Source organism: Hirundo rustica, chromosome 5 (assembly GCF_015227805.2).
Source record: "Hirundo rustica isolate bHirRus1 chromosome 5, bHirRus1.pri.v3, whole genome shotgun sequence".
Lineage (NCBI taxonomy): Eukaryota > Metazoa > Chordata > Aves > Passeriformes > Hirundinidae > Hirundo > Hirundo rustica.
In genome coordinates this window covers 60,329,077-60,347,982 of record NC_053454.1, presented here as the reverse complement: position 1 = coordinate 60,347,982, position 18,906 = coordinate 60,329,077, and the positions used below count along the sequence as shown (strand labels likewise).

At 54.4% G+C, this 18,906-nt stretch overlaps 1 long non-coding RNA gene across 9 annotated transcripts; it reads right to left on the bottom strand.

Annotated features, from left to right (window-relative positions):
- Nucleotides 1-1,994: 1,994 nt before the first annotated feature.
- Nucleotides 1,995-14,483, bottom strand: LOC120753347 (uncharacterized). 9 transcript variants are annotated; one of them, XR_009207897.1, is made up of 8 exons: nt 13,822-14,483; nt 13,340-13,500; nt 13,110-13,246; nt 11,537-12,015; nt 11,005-11,165; nt 10,741-10,909; nt 6,660-6,852; nt 1,995-5,531 (listed from the first exon to the last, which is right to left on the bottom strand). It is a non-coding gene; the product is annotated as an uncharacterized LOC120753347 (long non-coding RNA). The 9 variants fall into 9 exon arrangements; XR_005701071.2 differs by having other exon boundaries at nt 11,537-11,617; XR_005701063.2 differs by having other exon boundaries at nt 11,537-13,246.
- Nucleotides 14,484-18,906: the final 4,423 nt, after the last annotated feature.

Genomic DNA, 18,906 nt, shown 5'->3' with positions numbered 1-18,906 from the left:
AAGGGAACAGAGCCGGAGCTGCCTCTGTGCATGGGGCGGCCACTGGCCGGCGACAGCGGAGCTGGGGCAGGAACTTCAACCCTTCTGGGGCTTCTCCCCTTTCTTGTTGCAGCAGAGTCCCTTTTTGGCAGAGTGGCAGAAATGCTTCTTTGCCTGGAAGAGTGTTGGGATAAGTAACCCTCTTTAATGTCAGAATTAATTGATCTTCTTTTCCCTTTTTTTCTTCCTAGATTGCTGAGCACTGGGGAGACTATTTGGGACAAAGAGACTGAAGCTCCACACTCCCGAGGGAATGCTTTAGGCACATTATAGCATCTGAACCCCACCGATAATCCTGACTCCCACAGAACTCACTTTGTGTGAGCTTCGTTTCCCACGGAAAATGTCCACAGTTCATGTGTACGGCCTCTGCCTCGCACTGGCCTTCTGCCTGCTAAAACTACAACCAGCGCAGGATTTCTCGCATTTGGTACAATCACCTCATGCCACCGTGAGCGATGTTGTTTTATCCCTCAGGGCAGCAGTGGTAGTAATCACCCATGGTACACCACAGCCCTCACTGCATGGCAATGCCCAAAGAAACTCCTAAGGACAATATCTGTGGGCTGGAGGGTGTCATATGGAGTCTGAGGGGCAGGGGCCGGGCTTGAGGGTGACATATAGGATGTGGCGGGGCATGAGGGTACCACAGATGCTGGGGGCTGAGGGATGTGGGGGCTTGAGGGGCAACGTGGAGCTCTTGAGTGTGAGACATGGATATTATGGGCTGAGGGGCAAAAGAGGGTGGCTTGAGGGATGGAGAGTGCACAGTGGAGGTTACGGGTACAGGTTAGGGTACAGCAGCACCACCCCTAACCTCACCCTAAATAGCACCCATTACAGGGTGGAGAGTAATCACTGGAGAGCAGGAGTACAGGGAGAAGGTGCACCCACCCTTACACCACCCCTATCAAACCCATTTTCCCCATAACAGCAGCACAGCACAGCAACCCTGGCACCCTCACTGCGGCAGAGTGCAGCAACCCTAACTCTGGGACAGTTCTGGAATCCTCAGAGGACACGACCCACACCACAAAGGTGGGGAATGACATCTGCAGGCTAAGGAGTGACAGACAGGTAGGGCTTGGGGGCTGGGGGTACACAGCAGGACTGAGGAGTTACAGGTACCAGTAGCAGTGAGGGGTGCGGGGAAGAGTGGTCTGGGGCCCAGGGGTTCAGGGTCAGGGAGTCAAAGGTCAGGGGTTAAAGGGTCAAAAGTCAGGGTAAATGTTGGGTCATGGAGTCAGAGGTCAAGGAGTAAAAAAATGAGGAGGTCAAAGGTCCTGGGTCAACAGTAAAAGGTAGAGACTCAAAGGTCAGGCCTGGGGTCAGAGGTTGAATGTCGGGTGTCAAAGGTCAAGGGGTCCAGGGACAGAAGCCAAAAGTCAGGGGCTGGAGGTCAAAGGTCATATGTCAGAGGTTGAGGATCAAAGGCTAAAGGTTGGATTCAATGGTCAGAAGCTCAAAGCTCAGGAGTAAAAGCTCAGGGTCAGGGCTTGAGGTTTCAGCCTGAATATCACAGGATTTCTCCCAGACCACAGCTGCTAGTGACTAGGACTCTGGCTGCCCTTGGAGCCCCAGATGACCTCGATGCACTGGGGGACTGCGTTTTTTTTTCCCATGGAAAAGGATCACTGTTGGCGTCCAGACACCCGTGGCCAGAAGTGGGCCTGCAGGCACACGAAACCCCCCGATGCCTGTTCCTGTGGCTCTGGTGCAGGACAGGCAGTGGTGCAGGAACTGTTACTCCCAGGTTCGAGCATTGCGCTCACCCTGATCAATGCCACAGGTAGCAGAGCCTTGTCCCAAGCCACAACTTCAATCCTACCTTTGAGAAACTCCCAAGGACTCGATGACCCTCCAATGAACTCATTTCTGCACTTCCTGTTTGTTCCCCGTATGAGCCGAAGTGTCGGGTCTGGGCCGTGCAGCTGGGAAAAAGGAGCTATTCAATATCTTTTTTTGTTTGATATGTCATAGTCTGGCTTAAATTTTAACTGAAATCTCAGGTGGCTCTCCTCTGAATTGGCTTAAAGGAAGATTCCTACATAGAGACAAATTTTTTTGCATTGCTTTATTAGGAAGCCTAGTGAGTTATAGGATTTGAGCTGCCTTAGACTTGGAAACAAATCCCTGTTTTAGAAGCTTTCAGCAAATGATTGAAGTTCTCCTGAGATCCAGCCTGTCAGTTGCAGCTTCCCATCCACCCTGGGAACTTGGGCAGGGACACCTCTAGACTGGGCACCGCTTTTTTCCCTGGAGCTGCTGCTCCAGCAGCACTTGGTACTGAGTGTTGGGGATTCATCCATAGGAAGGCTTAAAGGCACCATCACTGCTGGGCTCTTGGCAGCACTGAATTCCCAGCTAAGGGGAGAGAAGCCACCAAAATCTCCCCTTCTAGCACAGCAACTGCTTTGTGTCACTACCTGGAACCTGGCACTGATCCTGATGGCCTGACTCTGGAGTCACTGAAGTGCTGCAGGATGGAGAACGGACAAGAGAGTGCATCGACCGCTTGTGTCAGCCAGTGGCTTTTGGGCAGGGCACAGCAGCTGGCAGTGGGTGTTTTTAGGGAGAGGAGCCGCTGCTTCCCTTCCCAGCGAGGGATGGGAAAGGCAGCCCAGAGGATGAGGCTTGGGAAGGAGCTGTGAGCTGAGAAGTGGCTCAAATCCGCTTTAAACTCCTGGAATGATCTGTGTTGGAAAGGACCTTGCAGATCATCCTGTTCAAACCCCTGCTACGGTCAGAGACACTTTTGTGGAATATGTTCCATGCCAGAGTGGTGGAACAGGTGGCATTTTCTCCCTGAACCCAGTCTCAGGCAAGTTTTGGGGTTCCATGGGAAGAAGCCTGGGAGTGGGGAGCTGCATTTCTGGAGCTGGGAGACTCCGTGCCTGGAAAGGGTTCCAGTACTGCTCTCTGTTTTTTTTCCTGAACTAGGCATTACCTTTCTCCCCAGAGTGAGGTGGTTTTCCATGGATTGTTGGGATTGCACTCTGGGTGTTGAAGGGCTCTGGCCTCTCTTTCTCCTGAATGGAAGAGTGAGGAAATGGGGTTGCTGCTGACTGTCACAGAGATGTGGGAACAGCCCAGTTCCAGTGAGGAATGTGATGCCCAGCTTATGGTGTGTGCACTGAGATGGTCTTTACTGTTGTGTCCTTAAAGCCTGTTGGAATGCTGGCCTGGATTTCGGAGGAGCGAAGTAGCCTGGAGTGGTCAGTGTGCTTTTTCCTGTCAGAAATCTGTTATGGGGATGTTTTCCCTGTCTGTCCTAAGGGTGAAGAAAGGGCTTTGGAGTTGTTGCAGCCACAGGCTGTGGATGAGTCCTCTGAAAACCGGTTCAGGATTGTTCATCTGACTCTGCCCCTGACCTGTGGCTTCCAGGGAGTCTCCTAGTGTTCTGGATATTCCACCACCCGCTATTCAAGGCAGGAATTCCAAACCTAGTAAGTCAGTAGCATTCTATGTGAGCTGTCCTAATGGTGGGATGGGAGAGGGACCAAACACCCCTCACTGTTGTTTGAGACATTCCCAGCTGGGACTGGGGCCAATTGGGCATTTTGGAGTGCTGAGGCCACAAGGTCAGCATTGGACACCATCCCCAGGGAATGCTGAGGCATCCCATGCCTGTGGCACTTGGCAACACCTACCTGATGTAGAGCAAAAAGAAGAGAGGGGAAATACTGGGTTAATGGAAGGAATGGAATTGGGGTTTATGGAACTGAATTGGGATAGATGTTGATTATATCATGGAATCATGGGGTGGTTTGGCCTGGAAGGGACCACAAAGAATCTCTGGACTCTGTTGTCCCATCCCATGGCAAAGAACACGTCCAAAACTGCCTCCTCACCCTCGAGGAATAGGAATGGCTGCTGGGAGCTCTGGCAGGAGGACCTGCAGACCAGGTAAGAGGAGCAATGGGATGGTTTTGGCTGCCTCTGGATGTGGGTTTCTCTTTTCAAGATGTTCCTCTGATTGATGTTTTCTAGGCATTGTTTTGAGGGTAATTCCAAGAATTTGGAAGTCGTTGGAATAGAGGGTGGAAAAAAGGTGAACCTGATCAATTTCTAGTAATTCTGGACTTCCCCCACAACACCGTTCTAAGGGAAAGCTGATTAAGGGGTAAAGATAAAGGAACAAGTGTTGTAACCCTCCTAGCTCGCCGACAGAGCCAACCTTTCTGCAATCCCACTAAATCTCTTGGAGACTCTGTGGGATCATAAGGTTATCCAGGAAAACAATACAAAAACAGAGATGAGGGAATAGGCATCCAGTTAAGAATGATTTGATGCACGCAGGAGTGATTCTTGTATGTTCCACAGTCCCCTTTTTATTCCTGGAATAATTTTAAATGGTTCTTTAAACAAAACATTTAAATTTGGGAATTCAAATTTGGGTGAAAATGATGCAAAAGAAATGCAGGGAGAGATTTTGGAATGGTACTAGAATTGCAGAAAGGTTTGGGTGGGAAGGGACCTTAAGGATCACCTGATTCCATCCCTTGCCATTCTGTCCTCTAGCTCAGGTTGCTCCAAGCCCTGTCCAGACTGTTCTTGGACATTTCCAGGGTTGGGGCACTCACAATTTCCCTGAGTTTATGGGCACAAGAGAAAATTTCCAGCCAGAACGGAGACTTTTCCTTTGCTCTGCCCAGCCCCAGCAGGGCTTTGGGAAGCAGAGGATGTGGGAACAGGAGCTTTGCCCGCTGCCTTGGGGGAAATCTCTGGTGTTCCAAAACCCAGGAGCGCAAATGTTTGTGGTTTGACATCCCGTTAAAAGGAGATGCCAAGCCAGGGATGGGAATGGACCACAGAGCAGGGATGGTGCCCAGCAGAGGGGTGACCACCCAGAGGGGGCCACCAGTGGGTCTCTGCTGCCCAGGTTTGGGATGAGCAGGCTGGTGACTGTCCCTGTGTTTGCTCTGCAGGATGAGGAAGCCGACCGTGCTGAGGAGGAAGATGCGGAGGTGCGGAACGATGGAGACAGCATCCACCAAAGGCTGGGAGAGGCACAGGTCCAGGTAGGAGACTCTGCCTTCCAAGGAGAAGGACTTGTCTGTGCCACTGGAATCTGGGGCATGAGGCCAATGGAATAAAGGGTATGATTCCACTTTCTTCCTTGGGTTCTGATGTGCCTTAAGAGAGGTTTGTGAAAAGGCCATTATCCCTGATTGAATCTCTGAAAAACAGGGACTAAAGCTTTCTGAAGTGGCCCAAACTTGCCTGCATGTATCCAAATGCAGCCCCCAATCCCTGTTTTTGTGTACAGCTGGGATGAGACCTCAGCTGCTGTTACTTGCCCGCTCACAAGTCGTGTAGCTCAGTGTCCGCAGACATGAATGGCCAGGCTGTGTTTAAAACAGCCCCAGGTACCAGTATCCAGGTTGGAGTCATTTCCTAGCAGTTGCCTTGGAAGCTGCATTCCAAACTTCTGTCCACATGTATTTTATCTCCCACTTGGAGACACCTAAAGAAGCAGAGGTGGGGTGATCCTGAAAAAAACAACATCCAAAGTTATCAGTGGTAGAGGGCTTAAAGTTCAAGTATGAGTGGAAGTGCCTGTAGGACACTTCCAGTTCCTTAGCATATGAATGGAATATCCTGACAAGTTTGTATGAACTGCAAAGCCTCTGCAAGTGTTTTACAGCCAAGGAGGGAGACAAGAGTCTTAAATCTCTCCCCAAAAACTGGCTGCTGGATTTTTTGACCAGGCACAGGAATAATTATGAATTCCCTGGGGCTGTCCTTATGGAGAAAGGTTTATTTATGTGCCCTGGGTTTATGCAGCATATCTTCAAAATGATGAAAACTGATGTCATTGAAATGCCAGGGGTGCCAAATGCTTTCCCTGGCCAGAGTGCAGAGCTAGCCCTGTGGGAAGGGGTTGAATGCCCATTTTCCCAATCCCTCGAGGCAGCAGCGCTGGAGCACTTGCACCCCAACATGCCCAAGGTGCCAAGTGCTGGCAGGAGGCAAACGCAGGGACTGGACAGTAGGAGATTGCACTGTTCCTGTAATCCCAGACCTGGAGCTGGGCTTTAGAACTCCCAGGAGATGATTCCTCACTCAACCTTGTTTAAAGCTCAGCATCCCTCCTGCTCCCTTGGAATCATTGTTGCTTCTGTTGTTGCTCTTTCCCAATAACATGATGTCAATTATTGTCAATTCCCACTCAATTTCTTCCATAGCCCTTTGCTTCCTAGAGGCAGTGCTTTAGGAAAAGCCCTCCAGCCTGGGAAGGTACTTTTGGCTCCAAACACATTCCCAGTCCCTGGGAGCAGCTGGACTTATGCTGTCCCCTCCCTCCCCTGCTGCATGTTAGCTGTTTGAGGAGGGTCTGAGGGAGAAGGTCTTTGTCATTCCAGAGGAAAATAAGCCCTGGTCCCACAAAAAGCAGGCGCAATCATTCTATCCTTGTTTTTGCATATGCATCTTGTGTTTTCTCTCTTTTGCTGACACCATGTGCTGAAGCAGCAGCTCCCGACCTTGTCAGTGCTGCTCCCTGGAATAGTTCTTTGTAAAACAAAGAAATTCCCGGCTGGAATCCCAGTCACAGCCCCCCAGATCAATGTGCAGTTTAAGGTCTTACACCTTGACCAGGATAATTTCCCATCTCTTACCACGGAAAATGAGGGAAAACTCAGGCTGGATGGGAGCCAAGATCCAGAGTGGGTAAAGTGAGGCAGCGTGCTCGGCCCAGGCAGGGGTTGGTACAGGGCATGTTCCCTGCTGGATGACACAGGTTTGGAACAGCTCCTTCTCTTCCTCTGTCCAAAGTCTGATGGCAAAGGACTGAACAACTCACAAGTGGGTCTGGAATGAAAATGGTTCTGTTCAAATTAGGCAGAGAATCCAATAAGAAAAAAAGGGCATCCTTTTTATGTATGAAAAAAGTAGGGAAAAAAAAGGGCATTTTCATTTGATACCCTCTCTCATTTTTTAAGGATAAAACCCAATGGAGAGTAATCAGAACAAAAGTGGGAGAGCCAGGAGCCTTTGACTTCTAGAGTGGACCTAATTTCCATTTTCTCCTTTCTTTCAGGACAGGAAAACCCACTTAACTCATCCCATCTTTGCCAAAAGCTTTGGCGTTTGAGCCGCCAAACCCAGCGGGCTCCAGCCCTGCCGGCCTGCACTGGATGGCCCCTGGTCCTTCCCATGGTGCAGGGTAAGTTCCCAGAGTGCTGCAAATCCAGAGGGATCTGCCCTGGTTTCAGGCTGTCCTTGCCCTGGTCCCTGGGATCCCCAATGCCTGAGACAGACAGAGCCCTGTCCAAAGGGGCCTTTGGCACTGTCATGGGTTAGTACAGTTTAGTTTTTTAGTTATAAAAGAATGTAAAATAATTCTCCAGGTTAAGACCTGGGAATTGCTTTGGAAGAAACAGAGATTTATCAGAGAGTTAGTTAGAATATTGACATCTATTTTGACTACTGAAATTGTTGGCTGTGACTTTGGGAAGTACCATATAAAACTTTTTGGTTTTTTGTAGGTGGGTCTTTTTTTTCTCTTTTTTTTGGCTAGAGAAAGATAGTTAACATCGAGCTGGGCCTGCTGCTCCCCCCTTTGCAGGGGGGAGCTGGCCTGAGGCCTGGCTGGATTTTATTGGCTTCTGGGTGAAGGTGGGGGGAAGGAGAAGTGCTGGTTTTTAACAGCTACTTTCTTTAGACTTTTTTAGAACAGGGACAGATCTCTGCTGGGCTTTGATAAGAGCTATGGGCACCATTCGGGCTGAAGCCACCCCGATTTACACTGAGGGGTGGGCTGAGAAGGCATTTATGATCTTGCCTGGTTTTTTGTGATTTTGGACTGCCTGGGTGCTCTGATCTCTGATGTTACTGTGAGTTTTTCTTTTTTTATCAGCTCGGCTTTGAACATTTAACACTACGAGCTACAGAGGGAAAAACAAAGACTCCAAGCAGATTTAACTTTTTCTTAGCAGCATGAAGCTTCTAGAGCTTAGCTCTTTTCTGAGAGAGTAAGAAAGGACAGAGTGAACATAAAAAACAGCAGGATGAAGTCAGTAAAGCAAGAGTGAAAAGACTATTGGGACAGAAGGTTGAAGAGTTAGTTGTTTTATTTTTACTTGAGCTATGGAAATGAACTCGATATTTAGGTCATTCTTTAAATCATGGGAAAGATATGCATTTGGGGAGATGATTGTTTTAATTTGTGTGTAGATTTAAGCAAAGGTGTTTGTGATGAACTAAGTAATACCCTATAAGATGCTTGAACAGAGATAAAGATGAGAATCCCCCTGCCCCAGTGAAGAAGTGAGAAGGTATCTCTGTACCTTGAAGTGAAGAATCCTTTGCTCTGGAGTTATTCATCTTTAAAAAGTGACACCCCAGCATGCAAAAGTTTAAGACCCATGACCCATAAGCATCTTGGGAACCTGCTCCTGGGAGGGTCACAAAGGCAGGTTTCTCCAGGCAGTTGTTTTTGTGCCAGTTTAAAACCCACAAGAGAACTGTTCTAAGTTGTCAGTGGGATCCATGACTCAAAAGGATACTCTTCCCCTAATGAATTGATGAAAGACTATTGTCAGATAGTGAAACTGACTGAAAATTACAAGTTTTGTCTCTTTATGTTGTTTTGTAAGAAAGTGAACAGTTTGTAAGGGGAGGGAAAACTGTTTTTTGAAGTTTCATTCCATTTTAGTTTTTTTCCAACTTTCCATTTTTCTATTCTTTTAGTGTATGTTAATAAACTATTTGTTAATTTTAAGGTTGAGCCTGCTTTTTTTTTCTCCTAGTCTCTCTCTCACAAAAAAAGTAAGTACCAAGACCAAAATTTAGTAAATGTAAAACCACTACATTAATTAGTGTTTCTGCCCAGTTTGAAATTAAAACTATAACAGGCACCTTGTCAGGAATGTGGCGGCAGTCGCAGGAGCAGGTTGGAGGTGAGAGCTGGGGCTGTGTTTGAGACTGGTCCAGGTCAGGTCAGTGTTTACCTGGGGGTGGGAGGCGTTGGCCCCACATGCTGAGTTTAAGCAGGATCAGGATGACAGATGCTGCATTTTGTACACCTTGAGAGTTTCTATCCCCCTGGAGATTTCCTGCCAGGATGTGCCAGGGCAGGAAGCAGCTGCACCTCCCATAGGCATTGCTGGCCTTTGTCTCTCTGCTGTGCCACCTAAATGTAGGAATTTGCTGCTGTCACTGACACTCCACCTGGGGGCTGCATCCTCCTGGCAGCCTGTAGTGGTTTCACATTTACTAAGTTTTGGTCTTAGTGCTCACTTTTTTTTCTGTGGGAGAGAGACTAGGAGAAAAGCAAAGCAGGCTTAATCTTAAAAATGAACAAATAGTTTTATTAACACACACTAAAAGAATGGAAAAAGAAAGTTGGGAAAAAAACTTAAAACAGAATAAAATTCTAAAAACACTCTATTCTCCTCTTTTAAACTGCTTACTTTTCTACAAAACAACATAAAGAGACAAAACTTGTAATTTTTAGTTAGTTTCACTATCTGATAATAGTCTTATATTAATTCTTTAGAAGAAGAGTCTCTCTTAGAGTTACGGATCTTATTGATAACCTAGAACAGTTCTCTTGTGGGTTTTTTACCCGTCACAAAAACAACTGCCTGGAGAAATCAGCCTTTGTGACCCCTCCCATTAGCAGGTTCCCAAGCTGCTTATGGGTCATGGGTCTTAGACTTTTGCACACTGGGGTCTCACCTTTTAAAGATGAATAACTCCAAAGGATTCTTCATCTCAAGGTACAGATCTTCTCACTTCTTCACTGGCGCAGAGGGCTTCTCACCTCTATCTCTGTTCAAGCATCTTATAGAATATTACTTAGTTCACCACAGACACCTTTGCTTAAATCCACACACAAATCTAAACAATCATGTCTTTAAATGCATATCTTTCTCATGATTTAAAGGAATGATCTAATATAGAGTTCATTTCTATGGCTTAAGTGAGAATGGAACAACTCACTCTTTTTGTTCTAATTGTTTTTTCACTCTCGCTCTACCAGTTTAATGCTGTTTCTTCTTTATATTCACTCTGTCCCTTTCTTTTCTCTCTCAGAGAAGGGGCAAGCTCTGGAAGCTTCATGTTGCCAGGAAAGGGTTAAATCTGCCCAGAGTCTTTGTCTCTCCCTCTGTAGCTCCTGGTGTTAGATGTTCAAGGCCATGCTGGTGAGGGAGGAAGAACTCAAGCAGAAACATCAAGGATCAGAGCACCCAGGCAGTCCAGAATTACAAAAATACCAGGCAGGATCATAAATGCCTTCTCAGCCCACCCCTCAGTGTAAATTGGGGTGGTCTCAGCCTAAATGGTGCCCATAGCTCTTATCAGGGCCCGGCAGAGATCTCTCCCTGCTCCAGGGAAGTTTAGAGAAAGTAGTTGTTGTAAAGCAGCAACCCTCTCCTTCACCTGGGAGCTGATGGAATCTGGCCAGGCCTCAGGCCAGCTCCCCCACAAAAGGGGGGAGCAGCAGGCCCAGCCCAATGTTACCTGTCTCTCTCTGGCCAAAGGAAAAAAGGAAAAGGCTGACCTGCAGGAAAGCAAGGGGTGTTATATGGTACTTCCCAAAGTCATAGCCGACAATTTTCAGTGGTCAGAACAGATGCCAATATTCCAACTAACCCTCTGATAGGTCCCTGTTCATTCTAAAGCAATTCCGAGGTCCTGATCCAGAAAATCATTCTACATTCCTCTATAACTAAAAACCCAAACTGTACTAACCCATGACACAGCCCTTTCTAGCCCCACACACAAGCTCAAGTGGTGCCTCTCTGCTGTGTTGGGAGCGCTTGCTGGGAATGTGCCTCATGCTGGGGGGTATCCTTTTGTTCCTGGGCAGCAGGACAGGGCCTTTGGGCTTGTCAGCTTCAGAGTTTGATTGCAAAAGTCACTGAAAGGAAGAAGGACAAAGAGATTTGTTAGAGTGCTGCTGTCAGACCCCACTTGACAGTCTGTGCTTTATGCTGGAGATTGTTGTGTACTTACACTGCAGGGAGTGAATGTCTCCTTCCCAATTCAGCCCAGAAGCTCTTGAGGGCTCTTAGAGGAGTATTTATCCTTTACTTCCCTTTGGGGTAACTTAATCTCCACCCTGCCATGAGCAATTCCTTGGTTTCTCGTGGAGAAAACCTCACTGCAGAGGCAGTCTGAAAAGGAGCCCAGAGCTGTGTTTGGAGCAGAGTGCTGAGAGCTGTGTCTGCCTGTGCTGCCCCAGCCTGGCAATAGCCCACATGGAACAGACTGGGCAAAGGTGGATTAGATGGAACAAAATCCCATAATGGAAGAGGTTTTCTCCTGTGCAGATCAGGCACAGGGCAGGAAGTGAACTTTGGAAATCAGCTGATTTCCCCCAAAAAGTGTCGCTTACATCTGCATGAATGGCATGATCCATGCCCACCGCTCATGATTCATTGAATCAAAATCGAGTGCAAATGTTGGTTTGGGCTCGAGAACTTGAAATAACTTTGAAACAGAAGAAATCACCTTTTTCTTTGTTTCTTTCAGATGCTGGACTCACCTCTGTGGGTGTCTGCTGAGCTCTTGCTGCAGGGGACTGTCAGGCCAGAATGGCTGGGAGTTTGTCTTCTCACTGGGGGAACTGAAAATAATTATTAATTGCAGAAATGTTTTCTGAAACCTTTCCCCTTTCATGCCCTGCCATGTCAGACAAGGCTGGAGAGAGCAAGCAGAAGAGCAGCCTCAGGCTGGAGAGGGGCAGGAGAAAGGCAAGGGGACCTCCCTGGTGTCACCAGGGCACCTGTGGGGAACAGAATGGACACTTGGAGGGCAAATGAAGGTGAGGAGTAGATGGTATGGGGCAAAATCTGAGTTCATCTAGAGGGAAATAAGTAGGGAATATTTTGGAGGGAAAAGCTGAGGTGTGATGAGTTCACCTACCTTGGTGCAAGTTGTGTTTGCAAAAAGTGGGACCAGAGGTGAAGGTCAATCCAAAGCCAACCCTGTTCAACCTCTAAATCCCAGGATCAATTCTACAAACTGCCCATTGAGGAAGGAAAAAGACATCAAAATGGTCCCAAGAGCATTAAGAAGGTTGCTGGGAATCGCATTACAGTGTTGTCATAGCATTTTTTAACAGCTTTTTATGACAACAATGCCCTTCTCTGTTTGGATTATTCACTCTAGGGGCTGTGGGGTTTATTTGGATTTGAACTCCCTAATAGTGGCCCTGACACTGCTCAGGAGCTGGTAGGAAAAGCCAAATCAGAGCTCTTGGCAGGCCCAGCAGTCTGGCCAGGAGGGATCTGCCAGGGAAAGAATGCTTTCAATTCATTCAGTGAGATTCCAGCGGCCTCATTTTCTGCTGCTTCCTGGGCAGCCAATCCGCTCTCCTGCCTCTCCTGCTCTCGACTCCCGCCCAGCTGGTGCCAAGTGTGCACAGGAGAATTTGTCCTGCCAGCAGCAGCCCAAGGACACGAGCACTCAGACAATCCTGGCACTTGGATTATCCCTTTGTGGGATGCTGGCTGCTGGGACTGAGAGCATTCCATACATTGGCCTGCTGAAACTTCCCAGCTCAGGGGCTTGAGCTGACAGGGCAGCACTAAGATTATTCTCTGTGCAGTGCCCAGATCTGCCGTTCACTGTCACCTTTGCTAGTTCAGATGAATTACACCTATAGCCCTAAATTCCCTGCTCAATTCCCACTGCAATAGCCTTACAGTGCCTCAGGGAGCGTGGATATTCCCATGCAGAGCTGCCGCTTGAATGCCAGCTGTGTCAGGAACCAGCAGAGCCTCCAAGGAAGCTCAGCAGCATGAGGACAAGTTTATAGTTCTAAGGTTTTGCTTTTTAAAATCCTTATCCCCCAGCCCCACTGATGTCCCTGGGGGGGGGGGGCACTTGACAGAGTTGCCTGAAATTCAGCTGATCTCACCCCCCCCGAGCTCAGGCTCCCATTGATATTTTAAAGCAGGAGAAGGCGGTGGCCGGATGTACACCTGGCCTGTGCTGAGGCAGCCCCTGTGCCCACGGGGCTCCTTCCAGAGCCTCAGCAGTGGCCTCTGCAAGTTCTTTTCCCTCAGGAAAGGGATGCACATCCCTGCCTTCAGCACACCCCCAGTGGAACCCACCTGTGAAAGCTTTCCATTGCTTCTGCGCTTCCAGCTGGCTCCCTGAAAGACTCCAAATGTAATCCAAACAAAACTCCATCCCACTCAAACCTTTGATTTTAAGGCATCTCCCAGGGCTGTTACTCAGGATTTAATTTCTGTGAGGAAAGATTGCTACGGCTTTAATGCTGCTGATGGATGATGTCCTCAGGCTGGAAGGGGGGGATTTGGGGTCAGGGGCCAGGACATACCTGGAAGCTGTGTGGGAGCTCTGGGAGATCGGAACCAGGAATCGCCGTCTGAGCCCCTCTGCGGATGGCCTGAGCCGCCGTGCCCAGGCAGTGCCAGCTGCTCCTTGGGGTGCTCCTGGGCTGTCCATGGCCCCTGTCCGGGCTGAAGCACCTCCGCATGCCTGTTCAGAGGAGCTGCGGGCAGCCCTTCAGCCGTGTCTGAACACCGCAGTGCCCACCCCTAGGATGCGTGTTTGGCACACTGCATGCCACGGGCAGGATACTGCAGGCACAGTTCCTGCCCTGCACATCCCAAGGACAAGAGGTGCTGGTTGCCTTTTGGGGGCTGCCGGCCTCCTCCCACCCCATGTTCCCAGCTAGCTGGGATACACAGAAACACCAAGGAACATTGCTGGCAGTGAGCAGGAGACAGCAATGCCTCGGGGCCAGAAAAGCAGCCCTGGCCTCAGCAGCTGCCATCATTTTGGCCTAGCAACACTCACCTGCAGGAAATGCTCCCTGCCACTTTCCAGAAGAGCTTTAGCTGTGGAGCGAGGGAATCCTCAGGACCTGTCTTGCTCATTTCTCCCTGCAGAGGGACATTGCATGAGTAAATTTACAGCTGTGGGGTAAATCCTGGAAAGGGCAGGAAAAGCAGGGTTATGGGAAGTTTGGTGCTGTTGTGTGAGATGCCAGCCAGTTCTGCCCCACAGCCATTGCAGGGGCTGGTGTGTAAAGCAGCATTACCAGAAGAGAAGGAGCTGTGTTTGTATAGGAATTGCCTTGCTGGCAGCAACCATTCCCATCGCAGGCAGGACCTTCTTCATGAGCCTGAAATTGGCTCAGGTGCTTGGAGCAGAGTGCTGAGAAGGCCAAGATTCTGTGTTCAGTGCCCAGCTGGAGCAGTCACCTCTCACCATTTGACTTGATGATCCTCTTGGCTCCTTGTAACTGCCAATCCCCTCTGCTCTGGAAATAAAGAATAAACACTTTTCAGTGGCTTTTCAAAGCTAGAAGTTTGTCCATTGGGGAGTGCATGCTGCAGAAAAAGCGGGGGAGAGGAAGGAGAGCATCAGGTCTCAGCTAGTAGATATGAGATGAGCGGGCGGAGCAGGAACGGGCCCCGGCAGGACCCCAGTCCCACAGCGGGCCCGATCGGAGCGGGAGCAGCTGCTCCGGCCTCAGGCCCTGGCGGCTGTCCCGGAGCGGCTCCTTGGGCGGGGGCACGGCAGGTGGGAGCTCCCCGAGGCCGCGGGCACGGGGCGGGGGGAGGCGGGCGCTGCTGCCGGGGCCGGGGCGGCTCCACGTCCCCGCGGGGCCGCGGCCCGGGGACGCTCCACATCCCCGCGGGGCCGCGGCCCGGGGACGCTCCACATCCCCGCGGGGCCGCGGCCCGGGGACGCTCCACATCCCCGCGGGGCCGCGGCCCGGGGACGCTCCACATCCCCGCGGGGCCGCGGCCCGGGGACGCTCCACATCCCCGCGGGGCCGCGGCCCGGGGACGCTCCACATCCCCGCGGGGCCGCGGCCCGGGGACGCTCCACATCCCCGCGGGGCCGCGGCCCGGGGACGCTCCACATCCCCGCGGGGCCGCGGCCCGGGGACGCTCCACATCCCCGCGGGGCCGCGGGCGGGAGGAGCCGCTCCGTGTCCGCCAGGGGGCGCCCAGCGGGGCGGGAGGCGGCGCTGAGGGAGCGGCGGCGCCGGGGCGGTCCCGGTGCCCCGCCGGCTTCCAGCCGGGATCCGGCGTCTGCTCCGGGGAAGCGCAGCCCTCCCGGCGGGCCCGGCAACGGCACCAGCAAGGCCCCGGCTCCCCACAGCGGCAGCGGGACCGCTCCCGGAGCCCCGGCGGGACCACAGCCCCGCGCCGACTGCAGCCGGAGTAGGAGCGGCAGCGTCCGGCTCGGTGCCAGCGTCCATCCCGGAGCGGCTCTGTCCCAGCGCCAATCCCGTCTCGATCCTCCGGCCCCGGGACCCATACCCCGCCCGCCAAGAGAGAAGTGACTCTGCCCAGCACCCGCAGCAGATACCAGGCAGGACCAGGACCCGAATTCCCGGGCCCAAATCCCAGCTCCAGCCCCACCTCAGCGCCTTGGGCTCCGCGCAGCGCCGGGAGCAGCCTCCGGTGCAGGGCTACACGCAGCGCTCCGAGCGACGGTCCCGCCGCATCCCAGGACGAGCATCCACCGCAGAAAGCGGAGCAGGCGCTGATCGGCCGGGATTTAAGGGGCGCGGGCGGGGCGGGGCGGGGCCGGCTCAGGTGTGACGAGTTGGAGCTGCACAGGTGCGCGGGGCCCCAGAGCGGCTGCGCGGGGCGGGGCCTGTGGGGATTTAATCCACGCGGAGGGCCCTGCGGAGCCATTTGCCGCTCGGCGCTCGGCGAGGGAGGATGCTGCCGGGCCGAGCTCCATATTTCTTTTTCTCTATATCTCTTTATATCTCTTTTCTTCTACACCCCTCCTTTACTCCCCTCCCTTTCTCCCCTCCCCCACCCCCCACACCCTCCCCCCCCCTACCCCCCCCCCTCCCTCTCCCCCCTAGCCCTCCCCTCCTTCCCCCCCAGCCCTCCCCTCCTTCCCCCCCCGGGCCCGTCGCCCCCCCATCCCCCTACACACTACTACCCTACCCTACTCCTCTATCCTCCCTCTCCTCCTTTCACTCTTCCTTCCCTCCCCAACCCTGGCTCCCCTTGCACCCTTTCCCTGCTCCCCTTCCCAATTACCCCCACCTGCCTTCAATCCTCCTCCTCCTTCCTCCGCCATTCCTTCCCTCCCAGCCCGCCTGCCCCTGCTGCCCTGCACACCCCAACACTCCCGCCTGCCCTCTGTCCTTGACTCACCCACCCCGACCACCCGTCTTTCCCCCTATTGCCATCGTCCATCCTTCCCTCTCCTTTTTCCCGCAGCCGCGGGGCTCGGGGCGCCGGATAATAAAGCCCAGAGGGCCGGAGCCCGGCGCCCCCACCGTCCCTGGAAGCCCCACACGGGGACAGGCCCGCTCGGGCGCTGTCCCCATTCCGGTTAACACACCGCCCGACACTGCCGGGGCTCCGGCTTTCCCTACATCACACTGGGGTATCCCGGGGGGGGTCGGGGCTGGGGTTGGGGCGGGGGGGTTGTGGGTTAGGAAGGGCCCCCTCATTAGGAGGGGGTCCCGGGGTGGGTGGGTTAGGAAGGGCCCCCTCCGGAGGGGGGGGTCCCTGGGGGGGGGGGATCGGGGTGGGCCCCCTCCGGAGGAGGGGGTCCGGGGGAGGGGGTGGGGCGGAGGGGGGACCACCCCCCCCTCCAGTCCCCGCCCCCTTCCCCGGGTCCCCTTCTCCGGATGGGGTCCGCCCCGGCCCCCTCCCCGGGACCCCCTCCTCCGGACAGGGGCCCGGGGGGGAGGGAGGGAGGGGCGGGTGGGGTGGGAGTGCAGGGGGGGACGTATGTTTGGTTGGTGACACGTGTCTGTTCACGCTGCAGAGCGATGTGACCTCCCTCCCCACGCCCCCCCTCCCACCCCCACCCCCTCCCTCCCCCGGGCCCCTGTCCGGAGGAGGGGGTCCCGGGGAGGAGGCCGGGGCGGACCCCATCCGGAGGAGGGGATCCGGGGAAGGGGGCGGGGGCTGGAGGGGGGGTGGTCCCCCCTCCACCCCACCCCCTCCCCCGGACCCCCTCCTCCGGAGGGGGCCCACCCCGACCCTCCCCCCAGGACCCCCTCCTCCGGAGGGGGCCCTACCTAACCCACCCACCCACCCCGGGACCCCCTCCTAAGGAGGGGATCCCCCTAACCCACACCCACCCACCCCGGGACCCCCTCCTAAGGAGGGGATCCCCCTAACCCACACCCACCCACCCCGGGACCCCCTCCTAAGGAGGGGATCCCCCTAACCCACACCCACCCACCCCGGGACCCCCTCCTAAGGAGTGGATCCCTCTAACCCGCACCCCCTCACCCCGGGACCCCCTCCTAAGGAGCGGGCTCCAGGGTGATGTGGGGAAAGCCGGAGTCCCAGTGGTGTCACATGCGTTCAACCACATGCGAACCGCCTGGGGACAGCGGCCGAGCGGGCCTGGCCCCCTGGGGGGGCTCCAGCGAGGGCAGGGGGCGCCAGGCTCCGGCCCTCTGGGCTTTATTCTCTGGCGCCCCGAGCCCCGCGGCTGCGGGAGAAAGAGGGAAAGGGGGAGGACGGGAAGAGGCAAGGGCTAGCAGGGGATGAGAAGGGGAAGGGAAGGGGGTCGGGGTGCGGAGGGAAGCGGGAGGGGAAGGGTAAGGATGGGTGGGGAGGAAGAGATAGGGTGGACAGAGGAGGGGGGAATAGAAGGGGATAGCGGGGCAGGGACAGGAGGAGGAGTGGGGAGGTCGGGTTTGAGGGGAGAGGAGGAAGGAGAAAGAAGGGGAATACGGGGAGAAGGAAGGGTAGAGAGCGGGATAGGAGGGGAGGGCTGAAAGGGGAGGGAAAAGGGTCCGCTTTGGGGAGGAGAGGGAGAAGGGGGAAAGGGAGAAAAATAAGGGGAATATGGGGAGAAGGAAGGAGGGGTAGAGGGGAGAACGGGAGGGGAGGACTGAAAGGGGAAGGAAAGGGGTTGGCTTTGGGGAGGAGAGGGAAAGGGGGGAAAGGGAGAAAAAGAAGGGGAAGATAGGGAGAAGGAAGGAAAGGTTGAGAGGGGGATAGGAGGGGAGGGCTGAAAGGGGAGGGAAAGGGATTGGCTTTGGGGAGGAAAGGGAAAAGGGGGGAAAAGGCAGAAAAAGAAGGGGAATACGGGGAGGAGGAAGGAGGGGTAGAAGGGAGGATAGGAGGGGAAGCCGAAGCGCGTCCTGTCCAGGGCTGCGGAGCTCGCACAGCACCCGCCCGTCCGCAACGTGCTCAGGCTGAGCAAATGGCGGCCGAGGTGATTTCCATGGCTTAAACCACCTCGGCCCCGCCCCGCGCAGCCGCTCTGGGGCCCGGCGCGCCCGAGCCGGCCCCGGGCCCCGCCCCCGCCAGGCCCCGCCCCCGCCGGGCCCCGCTCCCGTCCCCGCCCCCGGCCGCCCCCCGGCCCCGCCTCACAGAGCCCCGGCTCCGCCCCGAGCCCGACCCCGGGCCCCGCCCCGCCCTGCCCGGGATGGGGGCGGGACCATGGCCCGAGGCCCCGCCCCCTCAGCCCCGGGCCGGCCCCGCCCCTCAGCCCAGGGCCGAACCGGGGAGCCCGGGGCGGGGCCGGGAGTGGGGCCGGGGTTCTGGTTCGGGTCCTGTCCGTGTCGGCCGGGGGTCCCGAGCGGGGCCGCCTCTCCCCCGGCGGGGGGGCTGTGGGTCTCGGGGCCGGAGCACCGGGGCGGCGTTGGGGCCGGATCGGGACCGCCGGGGTCCCGCCGGGCTCTGGGCAAGGGAGGACGGCGGCGGCGATTTCCTCGTGCTGACCGGGACCGGCCGGGGCGTGGGGACCGCCCCGTGCCGGGCCTGGGACCCGCCAAACCCCGCCGCTCCCCGCGGTGCCGGGGAATTATTTTTCCAGCGTAGGCTGAGAATTCTTTATGAGAAAACTCAAAACTCAAGGACACAGGATCTGAGGGGAGAGGACAGATTCTGGTATAAATTCAAAATGCATTGGGAAAAATAAATCTATGGA